Raw genomic sequence first — 16,189 nt, 5'->3', positions numbered from 1 at the left:
CACGCTGCCCTCGGAGTGGCTGTGGGGGAAATGAGACGGTCACACACCTCCTTGTGGAATGTGCCTTTGCAAAGAAGGTCTGGAGAGAGATGCAGTGGTATTTGTCAAGGTTTATCCCGAACAGATCTGTGACACAGGACTCTGTGCTCTACGGACTGTTTCCAGGGACACACACCGAGACAAATATCAACTGCTGCTGGAAGGTCATCAACTCAGTAAAAGACGCTCTTTGGTCTTCCCGAAACTTGCTGATCTTCCAGTGCAAAGAATTGTCCTCGACCAAGTGTTGCAGACTGGCACATTCCAAGGTCCAGGACTACGTGCTGGGGACGCACTCAAGCTTGGGGCAGCTGCTGCCAAGGCGCAATGGGGAAAGACCACTGTGTAAGGTTTTTCCAGCAAATGTACACCGAAGGGCAGGTAACAGTGTAAACCCCCCTCGGTCTGGGCAACCAACACTCAAATGTACAAAAACAAACATGACGACACTGTAAATATTTAAGAAGGAATTGTAATGTAAAGAGTGATATGTGTATGATAATATCAAAATTGAATGAAAGAAAGTCAAGGCAACATGTAACCCTGCCGGAAATGTACAGTCAAGACAATTTGAAATGTTTCTGTAATGCTTATGATAAATTTTTATGAATAAAGTATATTTTTTTGGGAAAAAATAAAATTAAAGCCTTCAGTTGGACGACAACCCCGCTTTAGTGGTCATTGATCGTGCATCAATTTAATAAGCTAGTTTTTTTTAAGAAGAAAGGATGGAGCTCCGAATCAAGCCGGAGTGTCTGCAACTTAGCCCCTAAGCGGCAAACTCGGCGGCAATCTTTAAGCACTGGCTGGCGTGCTTTAAAGGGTATCTCGAGAAGGCTGAAAATGCACCCACTGGAGAGCAGAAACTGCACGTCCTGCACTCAAGGGTGAGCCCGGAGATTTACACCCTCATCGAGGAAGCGGAAGACTTTGATGCAGCAAAAGAGCTGCTGAAAGGACACTATATATTCGCCCGGTAAACCAGGTCTATGCCCGGCACCTGCTTGCAACAAGGCGACAAACCCCATGGGAATCGCTGGAGGAGTTCTACTGTGCCCTCCTGGTGTTGGGCAGAAGCTGCGGCTGCCCGCAAGTTTCGGCGAGCGAACACACGGAACTCTTATTCCGGGACGCTTTTGTGGCAGGTATGCTATAGTCACAAATCCACCAGCGCCTGTTAGAAAAGGACACCCTGGGTCTCAGGGAGGCACGGGCCCGTGCAGGCTCCCTGGACGTGGCCTCCAGGAACGCCCGTGCTTACGTTCCCGACTGCGCGGCAGCCCCCTTGGCATCGTGGAACCCTCTGTGGCCGACCCCGAGACTTCCCTCATTCCCCCACAGGTCTGCACTGCAAGGCGGCCTGGCAACCCCGAGGGGCCCTGCTGCTACTTTTGCGGGCAGGCCAAGCACCCCCCGCCAGCGCTGTCGGTGGAAGGGAGGGGGCCTTTGAAATCCATGCTGAGGCGTCCAAAGGGATGGGAAGCCTTTATCAGGTGCACGCTCTCTGGCCGGTAGAAGTGCGGTTTGCACTCCGCGCAGATTTGGCAGTCCCTGGTGGCTGTCCTGACCTCCTCTGATGGAGTAGGGCAGGTTGCGGGTCATGATAAAGTGGAAAAAGCGAGTGACCCCCGGGTGGCAGAGGTCTCGTGGAGGGCTCGGAGGTGGTCCACTTGTGCGTTGGCACATGTGCCGCGGGACAGGGCATTAGGAGGCTCGTTTAGCTTCCCGGGACGATACAAGATCTCGTAGTTGTAGGTGGAGAGTTCGATCCTCCACCGCAAGATCTTATCGTTTTTTATCTTGCCCCTCTGTGCACTTTCGCACATGAAGGCAACCGACCGTTGGTCCGTGAGGAGAGTGAATCTCCTGCCGGCCAGGTAATGCATTCAATGTCGCACAGCTTCTACTATGGCCTGGGCTTCCTTTTCGACTGAGGAGTGGCGGTTTTCGGAAGCTTGGAGGGTACGTGAGAAGAAGGCCACGGGTCTGCTTGCTTGGTTGAGGGTGGCCGCCAGAGCTACGTCAGATGTGTCGCTCTCGACATGGAAGGGGAGGGACTCGTCGATGGCGTGCATCGTGGCCTTTGCAATGTCTGCTTTGATGCGGCTGAAGGCCTGGCGGGCCTCTATCGACAGGGGAAAAGCTGTGGATTGGATCAGGGGACGGGCTTTGTCTGCATTGTTGGGGGCCCACTGGGCATAGTAAGAGAAAAACCCTAGGCAGCGCTTCAAGACCTTGGAGCAGTGAGGGAGGGGGAACTCCATAAGGGGGCGCATGCGTTCAGGGTCAGGGCCTATAACTCCATTTCGCACTACGTAGCCGAGGATGGCTAGGCGGTCGGTGCTAAACATGCATTTATCCTTGTTGTATGTAAGGTTAAGGATCTTTGCGTTCTGGAGAAATTTTCGCGCTGGAAGACCGAGACCCCGTTGGTGACACCGAAGGGAACCCTTAAGTGATAGAGCCGCCCATCTGCCTCAAAGGCAGTGTATTTGCGGTCACTAGTGCGGAAGGGGAGCTGGTGGTAGGCGGACTTGAGATCCACCGTGGAGAAGACCTTGTAATGCACAATCCTGTTTACCAGGTCGGATATGCGGGGTAGAGCGTACACATCCAGCTGTGTAAATCTATTGATGGTCTGACTGTAGTCGATGACCATCCTATGCTTCTCCCCGGTCTTTACCACCACTACTTGAGCTCTCCAGGGACTGTTGCTAGCTTCAATGACTCTTTCCTTCAGTAGCCTTTGGACCTCTGACCTAATTAAGATCCGATGCTGGGCACTGTACCGTCTGCTCCTGGTGGCGACGGGTTTGCAATCCGGGGTGAGGTTCGCAAACAGGGAAGGCGGGTCGACCTTTTGGGTCGCGAGGCCGCAGACAGTGAGGGGGGGTATAGGGCCGCCAAATTTGAAAGTTAGACTTTGGAGATTACACTGGAAGTCTAAACCTAGGAGTGTGGCCGCGCAGAGGTGGGGAAGGACTTAAAGCCGGTAATTTTTAAACTCCCGTCCCTGGACTGTGAGGTTTGCTAAACAATACCCCTTTATCTCTACTGAGTGAGAACCGGAGGCCAGGGAGATTTTTTGATTAACGGGGTGGACGAGGAGAGAACAGCGCCTTAACGTGTCGGGGTGTATGAAGCTCTCCGTGCTCCCAGAGTCGGTTAAGCAGGACGTCATGTGCCCATTGATAAGTACAGTTGTTGTAGCAGTTGAGAGTGTTCGAGGCCGGGACTGATCCAGGGTCACCGAGGCTCATCTCAGCAATTGAGTGTTCTCTTCGGACGGTGTGTGGTCAGCCGAGCTGGGGTCCTGGGAGTCCATCCTAGATGGCGGCTCCCATTGGTCGCACATGGCTGGGGGTGCACAAAATGGCGACGCCCATCCATCGAGCGTGGTGTCCGCGGGACAAGATGATGGCGCCCGGGGGCCGCACGTGGCCCTGGATTAGGAAGATGGCGGCGCCCGTTAGCCGCCCGGGGATTGTGGAGAGGTTTAGGGTGGCGGTCCGCATTCGCCGCCGGAGACCGCAGCGACCGCACGGTCCTGGCATACCACCACGAAGTGGCCCTTTTTACTGCATCCCTTGCAGGTGGATGTGCGGGCTGGGCAGCGCTGCCAGGGGTGCTTGGCCTGTCCGCAAAAGTAGCTGCGGGGTCCCCCGGGGTTGCCAGGCCACCTAGCAACACAAGCTTGTGGGGGGATGGGGGATGTCTCGGGGTCGGCTGTGGAGGGGTTCCATGCTGCCAGGGGGCTGCCGCGCGGTCGGGAACGTAAGTGCGGGAGTTTCTGGAGGCCACATCCAGGGAGCCTGCAAGGGCCCGTGCCTCCTTGAGACCTAGAGTGTCTTTTTCCAGCAATCGCTGGCGGATTTGGGAGGACAGCATACCTGCCACGAAAGCGTCCCAGACCAAGAGTTCTGTGTGTTCGCTCACCGAAACTTGCAGGCAGCTGCAGTTTCTCCCGAACACCAGGAGTGCACGATAGAATTCTTCCAGCGATTTCCCCAGGGATTTGTCGCCTCGTTGCTTGCAGATGTCGGGCATAGATCTGGTTTACCGGGCGAATATAATGTCCTTTTAGCAGCTCTATTGCTGCATCGAAGTCTTCTGCTTCCTCGATGAGGGTGTCAATCTCCGGGCTCACCCTCGAGTGCAGGACTTGCATTTTCTGCTCTCCCGTGGGTGTGTTTTCGGCCGTTCCGAGATTTCCTTTAAAACACGCCAGCCAGTGCTTGAAGATTGCCGCTGAGTTTGCCGCGTGGGGGCTGAGTTGCAGACACTCCGGCTTGATTCGGAGCTCCATCCTTTTTAAATCTAGAGTATTAAATTGATGCACGATCAATGACCACTAAAGCGAGGTTGTAGTCCAACTGAAGGCTTTAATAAGCTTGATGTTTCCCCCAGCAGCTCAGGTACAGAATGAAGGCTGCTGGGGCGGCACGGGCTCTAATACCCCACCTTGCGGAGCTACCATACAGCTTGACCAATAGGAAGCATACAATATCTACCAATGGTGTTCCAGCATTACCAGGTACCGTAATATCTCTACACAGATTACCACAACTCTATCATAGTTGGATGGTGTGCCACCTCCAACCAGCAGGTGGCGGTACAGACGCACCATGTTGTCTCCAGCCCAGGGTCATGTGACCTGGGACCCAGATATAAAGGGAGGCACATCGGGCCATCTTCAGAAGAAGATTAAGAGGGTAAAAGATGTATATGTAATTGGTCAATGCTAGGTGTATGTTCTAGAGGAGTAGCAAGACGCCGGATAATGTGCTCTGTATTGGATTGCCATCTTACCACACGAGACACAAAAACAGGATCCAAGTTTGGACATATCAAAGTGTTTGGTGGGTTACTTCATAAAATACAAGGGACCAAACACAACAATGAGTACCAGCAGGACTGTGTAGGATGATTGACACTCCATATGTCGTCAAGAGGATTTAAGAAGGTTACAGATATATATATATATAGGTAGGTTGAGTGAGTGGGCAAAAATCTGGCTGATGGAGTATATTGTAGGAAAATGTGAAGTTGTTCACTTTAGCTGGAAGAATAAAAAAAGCAGAGTATTACTTAAACGGAAAATGACTCCAGAATTCTGAGGGGCAGAGGGATCTCGCTGTTCTAGTGCATGAGTCACAAAATGTTAGCATGCAGGTACAGCAAGTAATTAAGAAAGCTAATGGAATGCTATCCTTTATTACAAGAGGAGTTAAACATAAAAATAAGGGTGTTGTGCTTCAATTACACAGGTCGTCAGTGAGACCACACCTTGGGGACCGTGTGCAGTTTGGGTCTTATTGAAGGAAGGATATAAATGTGTTGGAGGGTTTCAGAGGAGGTTTACTGTCCAGATATCTGGGCTGAGCAGGTTGTCTTATGAGGAAATGTTGGACAGACTGGGCTTGTTTCCACTAAAGTTTAGAAGAATGACGAGTGGCCTGATTGAAGTACAAAAGATCCTGAACGAGTTGGATGTTGAAAGGATGTTTCTTCTTGTCGGTGAGTCCAGAACGAGGGGGCACTTGTTTTAAAATGAGGGGTCACCCTTTCGCACTGAGATGAGGAAGAAACCTTTTTTCTCTTGAGAGTTGTGTGACTTTGGAACTCTGCCTCAGAAGGTAGTGATGGGGGGGTCATTAAATATTTTTAAGGCTGAGATAGATAGATTTTTGTTAGGCAAGGGATATTGGGGGTAAATGGGAATATGAAACTCAAACACAACAGATCAACCATGGTCTTATTGAATGGCAGAGCAGACTCAAGCGGTCAAATGGCCTACTTCTCCTATTTTCTATGTCCGTAAATGCGTTGAACTCTTCTAACAAGTTCTCAAAATTGGTCAACAGAATTGACGCAAAATCTTTGAAAATTAAAGGTTTAAGAGATGGCATTCCACACCAAAGTCTCAATTTTCAATTTGCATGCTACTTAATTCTTATTTTCGTTTTAGTTCTTGTACTAGTCTTTCTTATAGTAGAAGTTTGTCATTGAGTATATGTGGCAGGATGCCACTATAAAATGTGAAGTGCATCTCGGATAGAAAGTTAGAGCTATACCAGTCAGGTAGAAACAGCTTTTCTGTGTCAGTTAGATGTAACTTAAGAGGTGAATGCTTCTCATTGAGCACAACTGATGCTTAAGCTAAATAGATCGAAAAGATATCAGATAGCTTCACACACAAATCGCTCCCAAGATGCCTGCCTGTTTATGGAGTCCATGAACCATGTCTACGTTGAATGTTTTAGGCTGCACCGCACCCCCTTTTTAGTTTTTTAATCTAACCTTTTATTAAAGTTTCATTTCAACCCCACTCTCCTGATCTATCCGGTGTGGAGAGGGGCTGGGAAGGAGGAGGACCTGCTCCTGGGCCTGGCCTATTAAAAGGCCCAGGCAACGGGCGATCGAGGGGGTCATCTAATCTGACTGCCTACCCCTGTCCGCAGCTTCATTTGTGGCCGGGTGTCCCTGGGGAGAGAGCATGCGGTGTCCACGGGCACCTTTGAGGCCTTCTGTACCTGGTGGGTATCACACGGACTGGTCTGTTTTATCGACCCCTTTAATCACACTTTAATTTTATGTTCTTAAGTTTTGGTTGATCTTCGTTTTTATTTGGGCAGTGCCCCTACCAGGAGAGGCCCCTTTTAATTTAACCCTTAATTTGTTTAATTTAGTATAATCGGTTGAATTCAAAAAGTGTTTACACACAAATCGGCCAACAGAGGGCAGTGATGGCTGCTGTCACCCAACCCAGAGCTGGAAACTCCAGACCCCATTGGGCTAATCTAGTTGAGAAATGCACCCTTCCTCTTCCATCTTTTACAGACGAGACAGATGGGAGAATGGTGGCGTGTGAATTCACCCAGGCCACAGCAGCAGACTAGCCAAAATGCAAGACCAAATGGATAAGGGGAATGACGACAGTTCATCTCAATTAAGGACTTGTCCGTTACCCCAGGCAAGGTCAAGGCTCTATAGGAGGAGTGATGGAAATGAACATGGACCCATTTCCCCTCCCACCAAAGTGGGAGACTTTTAAGGTCACCCACCCAGAATTGGCCACAATTGACCTTAAACAGGTTGACCTGGCCTGCAGAGTGCTCACCAGCGTTAAAGCAAGGGCACACTCAGGGAAAATAGAAGTTGACCTGTGGGAAGCACTAAGGGGGGAGGGCACTGACTTTCAGCAAGTCCGAGTTAACACCAAGCAGGATCCTAGCAAAAGGCCAAACCTGTTCACATATATGTTCCACAACATTTATCAGGATACGAGAGATGGTGAAGGTCAGCATTTTAATTCCCTTAATTTCAAAAGCCTCTTTTTGAATGGTCGCCAAAGTATGCAGGGCACTTATAACACCTAAACAATCCACTGGGAAGAGTTGGGAGCATATCCATGATGATGTTCCACCACCTTCTGCCAAAGTAGTGGCCGTTGAAGGTCCATTGCCTCACCAGAGATCAGAGCCATCTAGAAACTCATCCCCTTACTGTACAGATAGATCCCAATTACCTGTGGAGCAGAGGCTGAAGATGATGGACGCAGCAATTGGGTCCATACAGATCAGTAACGGAGCTCAGCCAGGATGCATTAGATTGATAGGCAAGTAGCTGAAAATCTCCAGTGACTTCAGCAAGCCTCCAAGAACAGGTGTTGCTCTCTTCGATATAATATTGGTGGGAGACTGGTCGGTCTTTAATGTTGATACCAGAAGCCATCAACAATTAATGTCAGTGGACTCCGCGCACCATCATTCATGGTCTGTACCCTAGCCCTAGGAAGGGATTGCCCCAAATTTAATCTGTCTTTGTAGAGAGGTACCAACCAACCACCTCTGATGGCCCCAAGGTATAGGTGATCGTTGAGTCTGTATCAGATGTATTCGCAACCCATAAATATGATTGCGGAAACAGAACAGAACCTAATGGTACTCGTAGACTGGACCTTCCCCCATGAAACTGGAGCCAGCTGAGGGTACACCACATATTTGAACCACTGCTCAGTCATTTTTAAAGCAGGCTGTTGTTCCTCAACAAAAAATAAATAAATAGTTTGAGGAAAATGCTCAGAAGTTTGAAAACAATTGGATTTTAATCAAATGTCACAGGAGGGCACATAATGCAAGAGGACAGCCTCATGGGCACAGAACACACTACACAGCTGAGAGGATGCACCATCAAAGTCTCAGCTTCATAGAGATGTCCAAACACCAATATCTAAAAAGACTGCATCACTCCAGGGAGGTGGTGATGGAGCTGTACAGTATGTTGGAGGAAGTGATGCCAATGGGAAGTGTTGGACACCCAATGCCTGTTGTCTTAAAGATGATGTTGGCACTCAAACGTTTTCACCTATAGCTTGTTCCAAGGGTCATGGGGCGATCAAGGGTCATGTGGCATCTCTCAGTCAGTGGCCTGTCACTGCTTCAGGATGGTCATGGATACCATGTAGAATCAAACTGTCAATATATCAAGTTTACAGCTGGTCAAGCCAAGAGGACATTTGGCTTTGCAGCCAAGGCTGGATTTCGGCAAGTCCACAGGGTCATAGACTGTACTCATGTGGCCATCAAGTCTCCTTGATAACAGCCAGTTGCCTTCGTGAACAGGAAGGGGTTCCATTTGTGGAAAGCTCAAGTCGTGTACAAGCACTGGAAGCAATACTGCAGGGGTTTCTGGGAATGTTCCACAATGTCTATATCCTTAGACAGTCCCGGATGGCTCAGATTTTCAGTCCACCATGTCTGGATCCTGGGGAATGAGGGATATCTACTGAATACATGGTATCTGATCACTGTACACATCTCTACTACACAGGCATGTAAAACCACTGCCATATCACAATAAGGACCACCATCGAGCAAGCCATTAGCCTTTTGAAGATTAGGTTAAATGTCTCAATAGATCTGGGAGTCTGCAATATGCACACTCAAGAATACCCCGCACCATTGTGGTTGACTATGTATTGCACAACCTGGTGGTCCAGTGGGAAGTAGCATTGGAGCCAGAGGGCAGCACGGTAGCATTGTGGATAGCACAATTGCTTCACAGCTCCAGGGTCCCAGGTTCGATTCTGATTTGGGTCACTGTGTGTGCGGAGTCTGCACATCCTCCCCGTGTATGCGTGGATTTCCTCCGGGTGCTCCGGTTTCCTCCCACAGTCCAAAGATGTCCAGGTTAGTTGGATTGGCCATGATAAATTGCTCTTAGTGTCCAAAATTGCCCTTAGTGTTGGGTGGGGTTGCTGGGTTATGGGGATAGGGTGGAGGTGCTGACCTTGGGTAGGGTGCTCTTTCCAAGAGCCGGTGCAGACTCGATGGGCCGAATGGCCTCCTTCTGCACTGTAAATTCTATGATTCAATGAGGACGACGTTGATTGTGAGGCAACTCAAAAGTTGCCAGCCTGGTGAATGGGACCTAGTTCACAGGGCAGTGACATATCTGGCAGGGAGATTCACAACTCTCAGCCAACCGTTCTCATGAATACAGATGCAAGTGGCACCAAACCAAGACGTTCTCTCCCAGAAGCAGCCTTGGTGACCTTTCATTAGATGCCCTTATCTTCTATATATCCATATGCCAAGGTCTTCCTATTTCCACAGGCCCTCATGAGGTACTCACCTTTATAGAAGGCCCATGTAATTGATTCCACATCTCTCCATTGTCAACAGGTGCACAAAAATAAATGGACAAGTTACATAGAAATTAGGAGGGGAGTAGGCCATTTGGCCCTTCGAGCCTGCTCTAACAATCAATATGATTATGGCTGATCCTCTATCTCAACGCCATGTTCCCGCATTTTCCCCATACTCCTTGATGCCATTAAAATCTAAAAAATATCCATCTCTTTCTTGAATACATTCAGTGACTTGTTCTCCACAACCTTTTGTGGTAGCGAATTCCACGAGTTCACTACCCTTTGAGTGAAGAAAGTTTTCTTAATCTCAGTATTGAATCTATATTAAGTGTCAAAACTTTGATCTCTCATAAAACATTAACAGCTTCTACATTTAGCAAAACAAGTATTACCCAGTGAAACCCCAAGTGCTAGACGATCCATTTATAGGTTTGCTTGTGGTAACTTCTACTCTGCATGGAGTTGATGTGGAGGTGAGCTGCTGCCTTTCTTTCTCCGGTGAATTAGATGACCGTTGCTTACTTCTTCTGAGTGTCTGAGCCTTACTGGGGCCCGGCACATTTGGGACCACGCGCTTCTGTGCAAGGGCTGCCTCAGTTATCGGCCCAGCCTGCAGAACTGGTGTAAGTGTCAGAGGGGCAAAGGATCTACCTTCAGCTATCGCCTTGAGCAGAGGCCCCATTGCCTTCAGCTTTCCTTTTCTCAGTGATTTCAGGCCGCGTGTGCACTCCCGTGGTTGCCTGGATTAGTTCAGCTCCTGGCAACAGGGGGTTGTGCGGCAGTCCAACCTCGCCCATCCATTGCTCCATACTCCATAGAATACATGAAAGAGGCCTTGCTATGTAGGTCTGTGCTCAATCCCTGCATCAACTCTGGGTCACCACTCTCTCAATGGAGAACATTGTGTGCTGACAGACCAGAGAAATAGGACCATTCATAGCTTTACTCCAGAGTCTCTGGAAACTTTGACAGATTTTCATGCATTTGGCACTGCTGCTGAAACATCGATAGGTTTGTTGCTGATACCTGAGGCTAGCTATCTGCAGGAAGCTGAGCATTGCTGGGCCTCTCCTCACTCCTCCAAAGGGAAGTAGCTGCAGCTATCACTGTCTCCGTTACCTCCTCCTTACCAGATTGTGTCACCCATTCGACATGTGCAACAAAGTCCACCAATCTGAGTACATCTGTTCTGGTGGAGGGTACACAAGAATAAATGTCTTGAGAAGGTGTAACATCCACTGAGTTTTCTATTGCAGTTGGAACCTTCATCTCTGCCTCAACTGCAGCTCTACCAGTTAGAGAGAGAGACATGACTTAATTGAAATAGCTGCTCCTTCAAACAACCCCTGGTGCCTTCTTTGATCAGGAGTTTCCAGTGGCATTAAATGCCCACAGAGGTGCCACAGCTCTCATAGAGTCGAGGGGATGATGGACACAATCATTGTTTTGTTCACTCCATAGCTTCTAAACCTGCATTTCCATCGGTGACAGGCTGGCCTACTGTGACCCATCTCCATGGTCTTCCCACCCTACATTGGTGGCATCATAGCAATGAAAGATTGTCTACCTTCCATAGTCTGATGCTCCCTGGAATTATGAACATGTATTTCCTGCAAGCATAGCTACACATAGTGTCCCTCCTTCACACAACACATCTGTGTTGGTCCTTCTGAGGCAGTTTAAATGTGCAAAACCACACTGTTGGGATGGCACAGTGACGGAGTCATTCAGTCATCTAAATGCAGTTTCACCCATCACTGATCATGGACAGAATTTAACGTTTGCTGCGTGGGCATGCAGCAGTCCTGACGCAGCGCAAAATGGAGGTGATGACGACGTAAGGTCTTCCCGCGTCATTGTGCTTCCTTGTGATATTTCAGTTAGTAGGCGCGCACGAATTATCGGATGCGTGACTGCCGGCAATTAAAAGGTGAAAAAGGGTTGCTTATATGCGGCATGGCTCTTCAATGCATCTCATGCTCCTATTCCTTAACTGAATGGGCAAAACGGTGGAAAATTAATTTCAGCATCGGCAAATGGGATAGTTGGCCCTCAATAGGATAGAATGGGATATCTTCTAAATGGTGAAAAGCTGGCAAGAGTGGAGTTCCCAAGACACCTGTGGGTCCATAGATCATTCAAATGTTGTGAATAGGTACCGAAAATAATCAAAAAGGCTAATGGAATTCTGATCTTTACATCTAAAGGACTAGAATACAAACCAAAAAAAGTTATGCTGCAGCTTTCCAAATCCCAGGTTAGATCACACCTGGAGTTCTGTGAACCATTCTGAGCACCACACCTTGGAAAGAATATATTGGCCTTGGAGGGAGTGCAGCATCGATTAGCCAGTATGATACCTGTTCCAAGGGTTAAATTACAAGGAGAGATTTCATATACTAGATTTGTATTCTCTGGAATTTGTAAGATTAAGGGGGGGGGGGGTCTTGAATGAAGTCTTCAAAATATTAAGGGGAACAGATAAACTAAATGGAAACAATTTCTCCTGGTTGGGCCATCCAGGGCTGAGAGTAGGAACATAGTCTAAAAGTTAGAGCCTGACCTTTCAGGAGTGAAAGTTGGGAACACTTCTATGCGCACTGAATGGTAGAAGCCTGGAATTCTCTTTCACAATTGACAGTCAATGCTACATAAGTTGTAAATGTTAAACCCGAGACTGATTGATTGATTTTTGTTTTCCAAAGGTTTAAAGGATATGGTGCAATGTTGGATATGTGGAGTTAGATCATTGAAGAATGAAGGCTTAAGAGGCTAAATATCCTCCTTTTACTCCCCATGGTCTTTCTCCATGATAATGGCATTCAATAGTACTGAATATCATACCTGTTCCTATGTTGCTCTTACAGTGGGTAGGCAAGGCAAAAATTCTATCTCTAGTCTCACCTTGTCAGAGATAGTGAAATGCAGATTCAGGTCTGTCCAGGCAGAATGGCAAACAAAACATTACAAAATGTATTTCCCTGCTAAATCATTAGGGAGGTTTTCCAGACTCTTCCAGATCAGAAATAACACCATTGTACCTGTTCCACTTAGTGTCGGCAGTAACTACACCTTATAATGCTGAGTGAAACTGATTGCTGCTATATAATGGCTTTCATTGTCAGGCAGCTGGTGCAGAACAAGGCCAGCAGCACAGGTTCAATTCTTGTACTGGCTGATGATATTCATGAAGGCCCCCCTTCTCAACCTTGCCTCTCGCCTGAGTTGTGGTGATCTTCAGGTTAAACTACCACAAGTCAGCTCTCCACCTCAAAAGGTAAAGCAGCCTATGGTCATCTGAAACTTTGTAAAAAAGTAATTTTATTGTCATTTGGGACTAAGGTGACTTTACCTTACCTGTAGGAGGACTTCACAGGCAGATTGTAGGAAGCACCATAAAGTGCTGGAAAACAGTACAAATATGGCTTCTGGCAGATTATCCTGCCACTAAAAGCTACTTTCGCCTGAAAAATGCCAAAACTATGAGGACATTCTCCCTCCTTAATTACATAGATTTGAGATATAACCTCATTTTAAGCCAAAGGAACAAAGCACCTAAAATTTAAATCCAAAGCAACACAAGTGAATGAGTTACTAATTATAGAGTATAAATGAGCAAACAATTCATATTAATGTATATTCTGTATCAGCAAAGAATTGTAAATTAATAAACCTTCACCTTAGGTAGCCACTATTTAAATAGATTATTCCCAGATATTTTAGTCCTGCCTACCAATGAAATTAGGGTGCTTAAAACTAAGGCACTTACCTTAACATAGATAAAACATGGTCAATGAAATTTGAATATCAGCAAATGTGGTATCAGACTGGAAGAAAATGAAATTACTGCACAGTGGCCACTAGGTGGAGGCAGTATGCTACAGAGAGTTGTCTATATTAGCATCTGGCCATTAATCCAGGATATCATGGTTAAAGGTGAAAGGTGCTGGCCACAACTCCTTCCCTGATAATGCTAGAAATAGTAACCAATGTTTTTCTCAATGGGCTGGAATTTCCTGTCACAATAACGGTGAGGTTAACAGTAATTGTCATTATTTGCCACAATTTCCATAGCAAATTCAGGCAAGGACAGAGATATCGTTAAATGCAAAAATCAGAATTCAATGCCCAGGATGTAGGTTTTTAAAAATCGCATCTCGCCGTCTTACTCACCATTCAAATATATTGAATGACATGATGTTTGTGCATTGTATGCAGATACAAACTAAATTCACCACTGAAAGTTTGTCCATTACCATCTATGGCAGCACGGTATCACAATGGTTAGCACTGTTGCTTCACAGCTCCAGGGTCCCAGGTTCGATACCCGCTTGGGTCACTGTCTGTGTGGAGTCTGCACGTTCTCCCCATGTCTGCGTTAGCTTCCTCTGGGTGCTCCGGTTTCCTCCCACAAGTCTCAAAAGTCATGCTGTTAGGTGAATTGGACATTCTGAATTCTCTCTCTGTGTACCCGAACAGGTGCCGGAGTGTGGCGACTAGGGGATTTTCACAGTAATAATAATCTTTTCTTGTCACAAGTAGGCTTATATCAACACTGTAATGAAGTTACTGAAGTTATCTGGCTTAATAACACGGATGCTGGAGCTCTGCACCATTAATTTTCTTGAATTATTGCGGCAGAATGTACTGTCAAAATAATTGAGGCTAATGACACTTGTTGCTATTTTGTATCAGATGTACAGTAAAATGCAAATGTCCAAAAGTTGCTGTCTAAGGTGTGTGTTACCCATGCATTGAATGCTGTAAAGTTACAGAATGTGCGCAATAGGTATTAACTAAACCCACCATATATATTTAGGACTGGTAGTTACAGACACATGTACCCTTTTAATGTTATGATAAATGCTGATGACTGTCAGTCAACACCTCTGGCCTCAAAAATTAACTATTAGAAATCTGGAGTGTCATTTCTTGAGGTTTTGAATTTTTCAGGCAAATTATTTTTTAAAGTTTAATTTCTTCATTGCTTTATCTTTTATCACTTTCCCTTAATCCAATCTTTCCGTCCGTGACCAACATTGAATTCACTCCTTTTGATACACTCTCCCACACAGTTCTTTGTGTGTTTATTGGTTATTAAGATCGGAAATGCATTGCCTGAAAGCAAATTCCATAGGAATTTCGAAAGGCAATTGGACCTGTATTTGAAGAGGCATGCGTTGCAGGGTTACCCAGGAAAGCTGGGTTGTAAGACAAAGTTGGGCAGCTCTATAAAAGAATCAGAACAAGCATAACAGGCCAAATATCCTCCTTCCATTCTATAATATCATGGGACTTCATGATTCTCTGAGGATCGTGCAAGCATGTTTAAAAGTGTGAAACTATCTTTTGTTTTTATTTCTTAACATTTACCAATACTGTTCGGACACTCAGGGTGTGAAAGTGGGTTCAGAAGCATCATTATTTGGCTACAGCTGTCATTCGAAGGCCAAAATGGTGATCACTGTTGTGCACACCTCTCCATGAATGACAGACACTGTGTGCTATCTTGATGAGGGTATTAGCAAATGCACAGCTAATGTTTGCTGGAAGTATGCAGAGCAGGCAGATCAGATGGTCATTCGGGTGCAACGCTGATTTAAGGGCAGCCCTGCCCTTTTGGAGCTCTGTGCTCCAACTGATGCCCTCTCTTAAACTCACGCAGCTGAACTAGCCTGTAGCAGCTGTAAAGATCCAGGAGCATGAATTAAAGGAATCATCAACTAATTACAAGTTGTGATGTGGAGATGCCGGCGTTGGACTGGGGTGAGCACAGTACGAAGTCTTACAACACCAGGTTAAAGTCCAACAGGTTTGTTTCGATGTCACTAGCTTTCGGAGCGCTGCTCCTTCCTCAGGTGAATGAAGAGGTCTGTTCCAGAAACACATATATAGACAAATTCGAAGATGCCAAACAATGCTAGGAATGCGACCATTAGCAGGTGATTAAATCCTTACAGATCCTATCAGATCCTACAGATTAAATCCTTACAGATCTGTAAGGATTTAATCACCTGCTAATGGCCGCATTCCTAGCATTGTTTGGCATCTTTGAATTTGTCTATATATGTGTTTCTCGAACAGACCTCTTCATTCACCTGAGGAAGGAGCAGCGCTCCGAAAGCTAGTGACATCGAAACAAACCTGTTGGACTTTTACCTGGTGTTGTAAGACTTCGTATTAATTACAAGTTAGTTTCTGTTTTTTCCTCTGATTGTTAGTAGGATTCCACAAGTGTTTGGAGCTTTCCACACATGTCTCAAGTTTCAGAAGTCTAGAAGTTGTGGTGTGGCAGGTGCTGAAGGGCTTTATGCTGACTTCAAGGCTTCTGCACAAATTAGCTACTCCCCAACATGAGTACATGATTACTGCACGTTGTCAGGAAAAATAGGGATGACATGAAAATATCAGGGAAATCTAATAAATTGTAATGTTTTCTGTTGAATATATGTTATTTTAACTATTGGAAAATGTAAGCTGCTTAAAGAAGGGACAGTT

The sequence above is a fragment of the Scyliorhinus torazame genome, chromosome 6, assembly GCF_047496885.1.
Source record: "Scyliorhinus torazame isolate Kashiwa2021f chromosome 6, sScyTor2.1, whole genome shotgun sequence".
NCBI lineage: Eukaryota > Metazoa > Chordata > Chondrichthyes > Carcharhiniformes > Scyliorhinidae > Scyliorhinus > Scyliorhinus torazame.
The sequence above is the reverse complement of the archived record's forward strand: the minus strand, read 5'-3'. Positions refer to the sequence as shown.